General features: G+C 41.9%; 1 protein-coding gene across 1 annotated transcript in view; it reads right to left on the bottom strand.

The window, feature by feature from the left end:
- Positions 1 to 7,147: 7,147 nt before the first annotated feature.
- LMAN1L (lectin, mannose binding 1 like) overlaps positions 7,148 to 14,825 on the bottom strand; it is a 109,208-nt gene continuing 101,530 nt past the window's right edge. The window contains exon 3 of the transcript XR_012242790.1: positions 7,148 to 7,170. The gene's annotated coding sequence lies outside the window, so the exon portion shown is untranslated. The remainder of the gene's footprint in view (positions 7,171 to 14,825) is intronic.

The raw sequence follows: 14,825 nt of genomic DNA, 5'->3' as shown, positions 1-14,825 counted from the left end.
GGAAGCACTTTATTGGTGATTGTATATGGGATCATGCTAAATTGCACGTTGGTATTGGTATATACGTTATAGAAAGCTGTATATAATTGTATTTTAAAATGTGAGCCTAAAAAAGCAAGGCTAATATGACATCTGTTTCCGCTCTGTTATCAAGCATTACATCCCGAGCCAAATATGATTTGTAATATTAATCTCTTAGTGTACTACCACTATGTCATGGGCATAGAATTTTTTTTTTATTAATCCACTCTTGATATAAAAGCTGGACTCTGTGGCCTCTGTAGGAGCTTATCATTGTAATGTAGTCATGTCACAAATAATAAGCTGCTGAGTGGGAACCGGCCACTTGTATATCTCTCCACTCTTTGGGGAAACATTGAATTTGACTTGTTATGTGACTTGTGCAATCCATGTTGCACTAGTGGCCTGAAATTTGAGATGTCCACACATTGAGGAGAAAGCTCCAAGGGACAGTCATGAGCAGACAGCAGCGGGTGTTTTGAAAGAGGGAAGCAGGTGGCAAGTCAAGAATAAGTCAAAGGTTAGCAACAGGCTGAAGGTCAGCCACAGATCAGCAGAAGATAATGTCAAAGTCCCAATCAAGTCATGGGCCAGCAGTGGATCAGCAGGAGATAATACTTTAGTCAAGGACAAGCCAAGGAAATGTCAGTAAACTGCTAGGTAATGCACAAACTTGAGGTAGCTAATAAGGACAGACAGCATATAAGCTAGTGTTTTATTTTGAGGTCTCAGGAGCACTCCATGGAAATGCAACAGTGATATTATACATGAACACCAGACAGGAACAATGCACATAGGTGAGAACACTATGTACTTGTCATTTGCCACATAGAAAGTGGGAATTTAAAAGAACCCGTGCACAGAAAGTGCATGCTAAAGCATTTGCAGTGCTTACCCCTGAAGTGTCGCTTGGTATGACAGCCTCTCTGTTCTTTGCCACGACTCTGAAAACTGCTTCATCCCCTCTGACACATGGGGTTAGGTTAAAAGATGTTGCAAACACCTATGAGCTTGACTATTAGAATGCTACCCACATCTATATTAGATATAGGAAATAGGCACCAGGCTACTTAGTTGTAAATAAAGTAAGTATATTATCACAAGGCAAATAAATGGCAATTCACAAAAATCAATGAACAGGTAAAGAAGTCTGTTTGCAATAAACAAACGGATGTATTATGGCAGTCAAAGGCGTAGCTTGAAGCTTGTGGGCCCTGATGCAAAAGTTGACCTGGGGCCCCCCAACTGCCACTTTCACTGAACGCAAAGATACTCTAATTGGCTAAAGAGTTATTTCGGAGCCTTATAACATATTAACCGCTTGCTGACCAGCCACCATCATACTGCGGCAGCTTGGCTCTCCTGTGTAAACTGCAGTAGGTGTACGTCGGTCTTTAAACACGGGAGATAGCGGGTGCATGCTCGCGGGTTTGGCAGACTCTGTGTCCGCCAGCGACCCAAGATCACGGTGTACAGAGGCAGAATGGAGAACTGCCTATGTAAACAAGGCGATTCCCTGTTCTGCCAGATGACATGTCAGTGATTGGGAACAGTGATCTCTGTCATGTTCCTGGATGTTAACCCCTTCCCTGCCAGTGTCATTTATACATTGATCAGTGCATTTTTATAGCACTGATCAATGTAATAATGTCACTGGTCCCCAAGAAGGGTCATTTTGGGTCCGATTTGTCCGCTGCAATGTCGCAGTCCCGCTAAAAATCGCAGATAGCTGCCAGTAAAAACAATAACAAATAAATAAAAAGTGCCTAAATCTATCCCATAGTATGTAGACGAGATAACTTTTGCACAAACCAATCAATTTACACCTACTGCGATTTTTGTTTTTACTAAAAATATGTAGAAGTATATATATATCGGCCTAAACTAATGAATACATTTTATTTTTTGGATATGTATTATAGCATTATTTTTCAAAATTGTCGGTCTTTTTTTTGTTTTTATAGCGCAAAAAATAAAAACTGCAGAAGTGATCAAATACCACCAAAAGAAAGCTCTATTTGTGGGAAAAAAAGGAGGCCAATTTTGTTTGGGTACAGTGTTGCACGACCACGCAATTGTCAGTTAAAGCGACGCAGTGCTTTTCGCAAAAAATGGCCTGGTCATTAAGGGGACAAATCTTTCCAGGGCTGAAGTGGTTAAGCTGTCCAAGTTCTGACATACCCTTTTATTCTTTTGATTACCTCTACACAGAGTTTGCAGAGGCCTGGAGAGGCCATCTGTTTTAGGATATTCCCCATCAGCCCACCCCTCAGTATAGACCCCCCCCCCCTCTCTACAAAATACAGACCCTCCTTGCTCAGTATAGACCCCCCTCCCTCAGTACAGACCCCCCTTTCCACTAAGTATAAACCCCCCTCCCACAGTACAGACCCCCCCTTTCCAGTAAGTATAGTCCCCCTCTCAGTACAGACCCCCCTCTCCACTAAGCACGGACACTCCGCAGTACAGACCGCCCTTTCCACTAAGTATAGACCCCTTTGCTCAGTACATACTGCTGACGCCCCCCCCCCCTCAGTACAGGCCCTCCTGCCAGCCCATATCCTCAATATAGCCAGACCACACTTCCTTGGTTCCACCCCAGCCTTAGTACAGACCTAACTCTTCCAGCCCCTTTTCAAGGCATAGAACTGTACAGATCTCCAGAATTAGTCTCCCTCGGCTCTGAGAGGCAGTGCACATACAACAAGCACTTGCAGTACCATGCAACACACACAAATAAACTTTGTCGGGTAGTTGCTGAATAATCACCATGCATTTCCTCTGCCTACATCAGGCAGCTCACCTTATGCAGACTCTCAGCTCCACTGAACACTATTAGAAGTCTCCCTCTCTGTTTCCCACTTCCTGAACTCCAGATGTTGCTCTCCACCTAACCTGCCCTGTCACACTGTGTCATTGGGTAAAAGTAAACTCAGAGGGCCTGGGCCAGCCGGGAGCCCTGCGCTGCATTCCATGACTGTTCACCGACACAAAGCATCCTGTGAATTGTAGTCCATCCCTCGCCACAGCGCCCAGTCTTGTCTGCAGGAAAAGACTACAACTCCTAGCTGGCCCAGGCCCTCTGAGTTTACTTTTTCCCACAGTGTGACATGGAATAATGTGACAGGGGGCCACATTGGCCCCTTGGAGCAGGGGTGGGGTCGCAATTGCGATCCCTGCAACCCCTGTAGCTACGCCAGTGATGGCAGCTAATCAAAATCACCATGGTACTAAGCAAAATTAACCTAGTATCAGCAGCACTGGCAAAAGAGTAGCACAAACAGTGAACTGTATAAGCAGCGAGCAGCAGAAACAGTAAGGAAAAGTCTCACAGTATGCCTCTTCAACAAATGATCAAAAAGTGTACCAGCACTCTGTGTATATCCCCCTGAGTGTAGATATGTGTATATTTCCTTTAGAGGTGTACCCCTGGAATGTTGTTCGGTATCTGGAGCCTGACGGCAAATTTCAACTGGCTTACAGTGGGGTCCAGTTTATATGATGGTGCACCTATTACCCTCCCCTTTTGTCTGCATGCAGTGATTTGTTTTGGAGCTATTGAGCAAATAGGGAGTGTCCTGTTCTTCTGAACTGCAAAAACAGTGGTGAAGCAAGCACACCTGCAACCACTCACCAGCCCTGGCACCCAGCGACATCTTGTCCTGGACAGTTATCTGACATTGGTCCTCAAGAACCTGATCCTCGGTTGCTCAGTCCTTGCAATCTAGTCTTCAAGGCTCAGTCCTTTTGGGCTCGATCCACAGCACTCTAGTCCTCAGTGGCTGTCTCCAGTCTCTGCGCACACAGCATACAGGCATGTCCAACTCCAAACCCCACACAGCAAGCCCCCACTCTGGGTCTCAACGCAAATGAAAACTCTCTGCTCCCATCCTCCTTTTTCAGGGTTTCCTGTGAGTTGGAGTTTGTTGTCCCATTCACCTCTACCATGCAGCGCTCCTCTATCTCCCAGGGTTCCATATGGCCACATCATCCAGTCCCTCCTAAACTCTGGTAGGTATTACCACTGCTACAGACAGCTCCAGGCAGGAGGGAGGAGGAGAGGACAGAGGATCACACCCCACCCCCCCCCCCACCTTGACAGCAGCAGACTACGGCGGGGAGTCCCCGCACTCCTCTTGTTGGTCTCCTACTAGCTAGAAGAGTACCCAGATACACCATTTATATATTCTGGACAAGCAGTAAAGCATTTTAAAACAAGCACACATTTGCCTCTGTATCTATAGGCATTGTGGAGAAATTATCTTCAAAGTTCACAAAAGAGGCAGTGAAATCTTAGATCTTTACCAATTACTTTCTATTACACCAGAAGAGCAATTAGTGTTTGGATTGCTCTTCTGAGAACATTTGACAGGGGGTGAGGAGGCATTGTATCACCTGCACATCTCCTGCTGTAACCCCTTGCACCCAGCACTGGCACACTGCAACCACATGCATCGCATTCACTTGACAAGGGTTATAATTCTTGCTGCAACTGTAAAGCAAAGCATTATGGCCATGGCAAGCGTACACCCCCTGGCTGTTTCCTCTGCAGCTAAAGGGGGTATTGGATGAAAGTGGTTAAAGAGCAGCTCAAATGTGAGGTTTAACGCCTCCCCCAACTACTAGTTTGAACAGGTCCTTAGAGACCCACTGAAACCAGACTTTACAGTCACTGTTGTGATCTTTGATGATAAATGACTTCATAGTAAATGCAGCTAAAGATCTGTTACTGCTTGTTAAGAGAATGGAAATACTTTAATGTCTGTAGTCTTTAAGCACTTTACTTTAAGTGCCTCATAAGATAAAGAAATGTCTCAAAATGAGCTGTTGCAATTTTAAATTACATTTTAAATAGCAAAAACTTTGATGGATAAAGCTTCAGAACAGTTCGGTGTGAAAACAAAAAGATCTTAGTAGGCAGGCTGTGTTCTCTTGTATTTATTTCTATGTTAAAGCTTTGGGTTTGACAGTGCTCTACATTTTAGCTTTGATCCTTATTAGATTATCGCTGTATGGCCCTTCAAGGAAGTTTATCTGGTTGTGTCTATTAAGTTTTAGTGAGCAGACCTTTACTCATTACCTGATTACTAAGTAATGGTTTTAGTACATTGTTCAAATGCAAGCTAGTAGAAGCAGATTCCCATGTATGCACACTAGAACTTTCTCAGCAACTTCATAACAAGCCTGGTGTCCAGATTTGTTGGACAGTCATCAATTTTATCCTTTACATTTTCACCTGTAATAGTTGTACTGCTGTCAGATGGCAAAGATCAAGATCACCGCAAATGTACTTGGGCTGCCATGTATATATTGTATGTGTATAAAGTTTATACACATGCAGTATATAGAGTACACAACGGCCCATATACTGTTATGACTATCTTGATCTTTGTCATCTAACAGCAGTGTAACATAGTATACTTTATAGTATAGTACATTATATTATCACCCAAACTGTCCTCTCTGCTCCTCCCAAGACCGCATGTTCTCTAGCCAACTGAATTTTTAATTCCTCCATCAGCTCATTTCCCACAGTTATTACCTTTTGTGTCACTTGCTCCACCCTTTTAGATTGTAAGCTCTTATGAGCAGGACCCTCTTGTATTTTATTGTATTGTAATTGTACTGTCTTCTATTTAGATTGTAAAGCGCTGTGCAAACTGTTGGCACTTTATAAATCCTGAATAATATTATTACTTCATACGGTACAGAGTATAGTACCAGTAGTTCTTGCTGCTCCGCATGCTGCTGGCTTTGTATGCTGCTCCTCTCATCCCATCCCCCTATCTTCAATGATGCCAGGAGCCAGAACTATTGGGGAAGCATTGGGTATCAATGTTCCCTGGTGGTACTTGCTGGCAGCACGCATTAAAACATTAAAACACCTTTGAATATACATCTACTGCAAAGGTAATATACTGCAGAAAACCTGGGGACGGCTTGTGGAACCTCGGTTGAGAAACCATGGTCTAGGGCAGTGGTCTCTAAACTGCAGCCCGCGCGCCGGATGCAGCTCTTTTCTGGCTTTTATCCAGCCCTTGGGCACTATTCCTCCCACTGATACGAGACACAATTCTGCCAACTGACACCAAGAATGGAGCACCATTTCTCCCACTGACACTAACAATGTAGCACTATTTATCCCACTAACACCTACAATGAGGCACTATTCCTCCCAGTGATGCCAATGATGGGGTACTATTCCTCCCACTAATAACAAATGTGGCAATGTATACTCCAACTGATGCTGGCCCCCTTAAAGTCTGAAGGGCAATAAACTGGCCCTTTGTTTAGAAAGTTTGGAGACCCCTGGACTAGGGGGTGCAGTCACAGGCACTGCTACCTACCTTTACCCCTGCTCTGGTATTGGCCGCTTCTCACCAAATCTCTGGCCTGTGAGCAGTCCCTCCTTGTCATCAAGTATAATGCAGGGCTATTAACCCTGCATTGTACATTGTAGGGGCGAGCTTGTGACCGTGGTGGGAACACCACAGAACGGAGGCTGTGAAGGGACCAGTCGCATTGCTGGAGGGATTCTGCTGTAGAATGGAAAAAGTTAAGTATTTAGTCCATATTCTGGCACCCCAACACTGAATGAGAAGTTAACCCTTGCAGTGTGGTGGGCCTCCACTGGAATGGCAGTTTTTTTCTTCTGAAGATGGGCTTTAAGACTTACATTTTCACAAATGTCATCTCTTGCAATATTAATGAATGTTATTTAATAGTTGATGATATCCCAACATTTTTTTGCCCTGGACAACCACATCTAATAAATAGCGCATGTTGGCTGAATTCTCTACAGATTTTGTCATACACATTCAATGGTCATAATTATGTGAAGATTACCTTTCAACAGGATTCTGCAACAATGTGCTCATTGCCTTCTATGAAAAACTTAGAAATACTTCCAGTCTAGGGTTCTGAGAGTCCAGCAAGGAGCAATGAAAGAAACAAAATAAAAGAATATCCTACCCTATTAACACTTTATTTCAACTTCAAATTGCTCTTAACATGATTTCAATGACTGCTGACATTTAGGTTTCTGAAATGCTATTTACAAAATAAAAACTCAATTCTTCCAGGATATTCCCATGTAGTCCGCATCAAAGTCTTCAGTAGAATTTCTTGGAGCCTGAATCCTTTTGGGTTCTTGTTGAAAAAAAAAAAAAAAAAGCACAGTTAATAAAACATAGTAAAAGAAAACCGTGCTCACTGTTTCCCTTATTTTTTGTAATTATTTTGTCTTTTGAGGTTCCATATTGCAGTGCCTGGGCCTGAAGTATATTTCCACTCTTGCATTCAAATTGGGATAACACCTACTTTATATTTGTTGCATGACCCTTTTCACAGCAAAGCATAACTTAAAAACATATTTAAAAGTTGCAGCTTACTTTTTTTAGATGCTCTTTTCTCTGGACACTTCAGCAAGGAAAACTCTTATATAGTTCTATTTGTATATGAGGGGACTGGGCAGTTGTGTTTGATGCCCAACCCCCTTTAAACTGTGCAGGCAGATCTTCATTATCATTCGAGCTAGATTTGAACACTGTGGGGTGTGTATTTGCTAAAACTAGAGAGTGCAAAATTTGTTGCATGGTAGCCAATCTGCTTCTAACTTCAGCTTGTTCAAGTAAGCATTGGCAATAAAACTTGGAAGCTGATTGGTTTCTATGCACAGCTGTGATAAATAAAGATGCAGCGCTAATATAATGCAATAATAAATTGATCAAAAAAAAATTTGGCGAAAAAACTCCCAACTGAGAAAACTAAAGCAGATACCACACATCGTATCTGCTTTAGTTTTCTCAGTTGAGTTTTTTCACCAAATTTTTTTTTGATCAATTTATTATTGCATTATATTAGCGCTGCATCTTTATTTATCACATTATGTTTGAGTTTAGTATTAGACTTTTTGGTGCTGGCTGCTTTTAGTTATTTTCAATAGATTTTATTTTTTATTTCTAGCGCAGCGCACCAGATTTGCACTCAGTGCAGTTCAGTTTTAGTAAATCAACCCCTATCTGTCCTAACAAAGGGTTAAAGGCGAAGAAGCTGGGCTTCTTACGTAGCTACTAAGGATGAGCTCCGGCGCGTTTGCAAGCTGCATGTGCCGATCCCGCCAGGAAGTCAGCAATGCGCTGCGCTAATCACAGGCAGTGAGACATTTCCCGATCTCTGCAGCTGCACACCGGGAAATGTCTCACTGCTTGTGATTAGCGCTGTGCAGTGCCGACTTCCTGGCGGGCTCGGCACGTGCAGCTTGCGAACGCGCTGGAGCTCATCCTTAGTAGCTACATAGTTAATCTAGCTGAGAAAAGACACAAGTCCATCTAGTTCATCAAGTTCAACCAGGTTTTTGCTTTGTATGGTAATGAGGACAGACTTGGGCTCACTCTAACATTGTTCAAAAATCTTGCAGTCAGCCTCCTCCTGAGAAATATCTAAAAAGGGTAAGAAATACATTTTTAATTTTTTTTAGGCATGCTGTGTGAAAGGGAAGACACATAGTGGAATTTTCCAAAAAAAAAAAAAAATCACTTCAAAAGTGTATCTATGACCATTTTTTTTAGTTTTAGATTAAGTGGGTAAGGGTTAGAACTGGAGCTCTATTACAGGGGTTTCCCCTCATTAACTGTCCCAGTGAAGCCAATTCTCCAACAGCAACACAGACAGATGTTAAATTGTTTGTTTTTTTGTTTTTTTTAAGTTAAGCAGGGGGATGCTAGCCCCCTTGTCAGCTGTTTTTTGACATCTTTTTTTTTCATTGGTAGATTTTCCCTCTCTTCCTGTTCTGTTGTCCCCAAAACAGGAAGAGGAGGAAAATCTCTCCAACAGATTTTTGCACAGTAGTAAAATCTGACAGGGGTTCTAATCCTTTCCCATGCTATCAAAAACAAAGAAAACATTTTGCCTATAGATACACTATACCAAGATACAGTTCGGACTGACTTTCATTCAAACAAACCATACTACATGCTCCCAGTCTGTATATAACAGAGATACCAATTCCAGCATACATAACCCAGACCTTTTTAAGGATAATGTACAATTAAATAAAAGGTTGTAAAATAAATTTTGCACATGCCCATAGTAAAATAGGTTTGCCGTTTTCAAAGCACTGGTTGATGCATCTCTGACCATAAAGGGGCCAGTGGAAAATGAAAGACACTGAAACATTTTAAGGATGTATAGTGCCTTGAAAAAGTATTCATACCACATAAAATTTAAGACATTTTGTCAGGTTACAACCAAAAACGTAAATGTAGTTTATTGGGATTTTATGTGATAGACCAACACAAAGTAGCACATAATTGTGAAGTGGAAAGAAAATGATCAATGGTTTTCAAAATGTTTTACAAATAAATCTGTGAAAAGTGTGGGGTGCATTTGTATTTAGCCCCCCCGGAGTCAATACTTTGTAGAACCTCCTTAAGCTGCAATTTCAGCTGCAAGTCTTTTTTGGGGATGTCTCTACCAGCTTTGCACATCTAGAGAGTGACATTTCTGCCCATTCTTCTTTGCAAAATATCTCAAGCTCTGTCAGATTGGATGGATCGTGTCCGTGAACAGCAATTTTCAAGTCTTGCCACAGATTCTCAATTGGATTTAGGTCTGGACTTTGACTGGGACATTCTAACACATGAATATGCTTTGATTTAAACCATTCCTTTGTAGCTCTGGCTGTATGTTTAGGGTCGTTGTCCTGCTTAACCTCTCTGGCGGTTTTTCCGAGTGTGGCTCGGGGTTAAATTTCAGTACCATTAGCAGTAACCCCGAACCACACTCGGGATTGCATTGCAGGATCCTGGTGCGGTATACTTACATTGCTCCCAGGATCCTGCGATGTCCCCCCGCTGTGTCTGCGGGCTCTGTCCTCCACCTGATGCCTCTGTGTCCCAGGCTCCGTTCCCTGCGAGCGTCGCGACGCACGGGGGCGAAGCCCAGCGGCAAATTCAAAAATGTAAAAATCATAATACAAACAGTACTGTAATCTTACAGATTACAGTACTGTATGAAATCATTTCATATCCCTTTTGTCCCTAGTGGTTTGTCCAATACCCTGCATGCAGTTTTATATGATATATACTGTTCTTTCTGCCCGGGAACTGGAGATTGTGCATAGCAACCAAAACGTGTCCCTTTACGTTAAAAGTGGTTTTTAGACCAGCTAGAAAACAACGATAGTAAATTAGAACACTTGCAGAACTGAGCGATAGTGAATTGTGGGGAAATTAATTTTATTATTATTATTTTTTATAATTATTTATTTATTATATTATACTTTATGATTTTGTGTTTCAAACATCATCATACTTGGGATATCTACTAGACTCTTGTTTGGATAGATTTAAGTGTGTTATTGCTAAGAATTACAGGCCTACAATATAAAACTATATAAATGTCTATGCAAAATAATTGTACCGCTTTGAGACGCAAAAATCGGACATAATCATACCGCCAGGGAGGTTAAAGGTGAACCTCCGCCCCAGTTTCAAGTTTTTTGCAGACTCCAACGGGTTTTCTTCTAGGATTAGACCAAGAAAGTAGATAGATAGTCAAGGCCCAAGGCTAGGACAGCTTGAAAACCATAAAGAAACACCAGCCCTAAATAGTACAAAAAAATTAAGTGAAAAAGCTCGACATTAAATGGTAGTTCCCTGGTGATTGAATATACAAATATATCAATTAAAAATGTGTTTATTCAAGTATAAAAGACAAACATACACAAGAAACTAGGACAAACAGGAGCCCACAAATGTATAAAATCACATGTGTACAATAGGTGGTCAGACATAACAACAAACATATTATATGGCGCTTGCCAACATGTTTTGCGGCATCAAGGCCATTCTTCAGGGCTTTATTCCATGAGTCTGCCACCACAGATCTGATATACATAAAATAAAACAAACATAATCAACATATACATTACCCTAATGCCATATATTTCCCTATCCCGTGAAATGGTGAGAGAAGGGGGAATACAGAGCAATGTATGGCATTAGGTCAATGTATATGTTGATTATGTTTGTTTTATTTTATGTATATCAGATCTGTGGAACCAGACTCATGAAATGAAGCCCTGAGGAAGCGGCCTGGGTGCCACGAAACGTGTTAGCAAGCTCCCTATATTATGTTTGTTGTTTATGTCTGACCACCTATTGTACACGCATGTTATTGTATACATTTATGGGCTGTATGCCCCAGTTTCTTGTGTATGTTTGTCTTTTATACTTAAATAAACCCTTTTTTAATTGATATATTTGTATATTCAGTCACCAGGGAACTACGCGCAGCTTTCTCACTTATTTTTTTGTACTATCTTCTTCTAAGATTGCCTGTATTTGGCTCCATCCATCTTCCCATCAACTCTGACCAGCTTTCCCTGTCACAACATAGGGGTATCAGAGTAAAGGGGGCTGAATACAAATGCACGCCCCATTTTTCAGATATTTATTTGTAAAAATTTTGAAAACCATTTATCATTTTCCTTCCACTTCACAATTATGTGTCACTTTGTGTTAGTCTGTCACATAATTTCCCCGTAAAATACATTTACGTTTTTGATTGTACCATGAGAAAATGTGGAAAATTTCAAGGGGTATGAATACTTTTTCAAGGCACTGTGTATATATATATATTTTTAAATATAATCTTTAAACAGCAGCAAAAAAGGTCAAGTAAATTAAAGGGATACTAAAGGTTTGATTTCCGTTGTTAAAAATAACAAAAATGTCATACTTACCTGCTCTGTGAAATGGTTTTACACAGAGCAGCCTAGATCCTCCTCTTCCCGGGTCCCTCTTCGTCTCTCCTGGTCCCTTCCTCCTGCTGAGTGCCCCCACAGCAAGTAGCTTGCTATGGGGGCAGCCGAGCAGCAGCTCCCTGTGTCCATTCAGACATGGAGCCGAGGCTAGGCATGCCCCGTCTTTCTTCTCATTGGCTCACTGACTTTGATTGACAGCAGCGGGAGGCAATGGTGCTCCGCTGCTGTCTCAGCCAATGAGGAGGGAGAGTCCCAGGCAGCCGAGTCTCTCCTGCAACATCGCTGGATCAAGATGAGGCTCGGGTAAGTATTAGGGGAGCTGCTGCACACAGAAGGTTTTTTTTTTTTAATCTTAAAGCCTTCTGACTTTACAGCCACTTTAAGTTAAACTTTTATATTAAATATCATATTGCATTCGTGGGTTTTAATTTTCCATGCATTCAGGGAATCTTGATACCGACTCAGCTTGTTATTCAAAGACCATCTGTCTCTTTTTATCACAGACAGAGCCCTGAATATATTACTTGTGTCAGGAAGTTCCTCATCACTTCTCTCATAGCTCTAACAGCTCTCTTTCTACAAAAAAAAAATGTTTCCTAATCACAAAGTTCTTTAATACATATAAATCAGATGTAAAATACAAGCATATAGTAACTGTAGGCCCATATTTTGGATTTCCAAGCCTAGGGACATGTGATGTTACACCTGAGCATGTACTTCTGGCACCTAGAATTCTTAGCTGCTTCCAAACAGAAATGTTCTCACCAGTTTATATTTTCAGAATGTATCTCCACCTTAATCCTCACCTTCAGTGAATAAATATAATACTGTGATTGCCAGTAGAAACTGCTCCATTCACAGGCTAATAAACCATTCATCATGTACTATTCATCTGGACCAAGCCATATTCTGTATTTTTATACCCCATAATGCTTTGCCCAGATATGATTAATTATTTATATTTTTATCAAAAATGTGATCAGAATATTTCTTTCCACTAGTCACTTGTCGTAATCCTGTAGACACGAATCTGACATTGCACAGTGCTGTGCATGGTATTCTCAGGCTATATGGAAAAAATCGGATTGGTTTATTTATGATAAAGAAATGTTCTACACTGTATTGAAATACAGTTGCCTGCTAGGACTTGGATAGTTGAATGCATTTTGTCTTTCCTGCAGTTCCTATGGCACTGTATTCATCCAACATACTGGATACAAAAAAATTGCATTCATGCCATTGATGGGACAGCATTTTGCAACATTTGATGAGAGGTACAACCTAAGGGCCCTTTCACACTGGGGCAGTTTGCAGGCATTATTGCGCTAATAATAGCTCCTGCAAACCGACCCGAAAGTGCCACTGCTTTGTCTCCAGTGTGAAAGCCCCGAGGGCTTTCACACTGGATTGGTGCTCTAGCAGGATGGGGAAAAAAGTCCTGCTAGCAGCATCTTCGGAGCGGTGAAGGAGCAGAGTGTATACCGCTCCTTCACATTGAAATCAATTCAATCAAATCTGCAGAGGCGCTTTGCAGTGGTTTTTAACCCTTTCTCGCTAGCGGCTGCATACCGACGGTAAAGCGCCGCTTACAATAGCGGCGCTTTACCGCCGATGCTACCTCTGCCCCAGTGTGAAAGGGCCCTAACAAAGTAGACTGAATTTCAGAGAGATTTTCCTGTAATAAGTGAAACACTTAAAGCCCATTCACACAAGGGCAACACGACTTCCAGCGCGGCTTTGGGAGGCAACTTGGACACGACTTGAGTATGAATCACAGCGTGACTTGGGGCAACTTACAACACAACTTGAAGTCACCTCCAGGACAGGGAACTTTACAAGTTGCAAATCAGAGCTTATCAGCTGTGTGTGAGAAGGAAGGGACTGGCTGTTTAGTGGAATAAATTACTTTGTTTCCTTTCTGCTTCCTGTAAAGTTGCCTCAGTATGAACAGTGATCCGACTTGGAGGCAACTTCCATTGAAATCAAAGGGTACAAGTCGCCTTCTGGTCGGATTGAAGTAGTACAGGAACCTTTTCTGAAGTCGGAGCGACTGCAGTAGTGTGCATTAAGACGGATCCATTCACTTACATTGATTTTTTCATGCAGCGCGACTTGAGGCGACTAGGGGCGACTTGAAGTCTGATCCAAAGTTGCCCCTGTGTGAATGGAGCCTTAGAGATTTATTATCTCACACAGAGATCACAGTTCACCTCTACTTTTATCATTTTTTTCCCTCCCCCCGGGAGGATGACACCATCTTTGTCCTGGCATCATCCAGGTTCAGCATATACTGTATGTTCTAGACTAAGTTGCTGGTCCAGGGACAAGGTCATGATCCTGATGTCTACACAGCCTCATGTTCTTGGCCTTGCATATACAGGTTGCCTTATGCAGCTCAACCTCCCTGCAGTGTCTTACTCTATGACTTGCCAGAAAATTACAGTGTATAGACTAATTGAGTAATCACTAGGCACAAAAACACTGTTTGTGTTGCATTTAATGCGTATTGATGTGTGATAAACGCACTTGAGTTGCCTAGCCTTAACCTGTGTTGCATTGTTGACCTGTGTTGCAAACAATAGATTTCAGCTGGTCATCATGATGGGCCTGCTTTAAGCAATGTAGCTCCAGGAACATAGAGTGAATGGGCCTAATGGAAAAGCATCTTCCTGTCCATGGCTAAAACAGTTCTCCTAGCATGCTTTTCTTAGCCAGATCTTCAAATAAGGTGTCTAGGCACTTGATTGGAGCTCAGGGATTGCTTTTAAATAATACAATGTACTTTTTAGCTATACTATTGCTTTTATACTGTAGCATGTGATCACCTTGTCGAACTCTGCAGGCTGAGATAAAATGGATGTGGCCACAGCATGTATTAAGCCCAACCTGGCTATAATGTTAGAAGGTAGGGGGTTTAGCCAGCGGGCAATAAAACCGCAGCTCAGCCGCCTGTTCTTTCCTCCACCTCCGAACACCCATGTGGAAGATCCCTAAGACACACCTTGCTGGGATTTAGCTGATTTCATTTTTCCCATAA

This window comes from Aquarana catesbeiana, linkage group LG03 (assembly GCF_042186555.1).
Source record: "Aquarana catesbeiana isolate 2022-GZ linkage group LG03, ASM4218655v1, whole genome shotgun sequence".
In the NCBI taxonomy this organism is placed as follows: Eukaryota; Metazoa; Chordata; class Amphibia; order Anura; family Ranidae; genus Aquarana; species Aquarana catesbeiana.
Note: the sequence above shows the minus strand (reverse complement) of the source record. Positions and strands in the feature narration are given on the sequence as shown.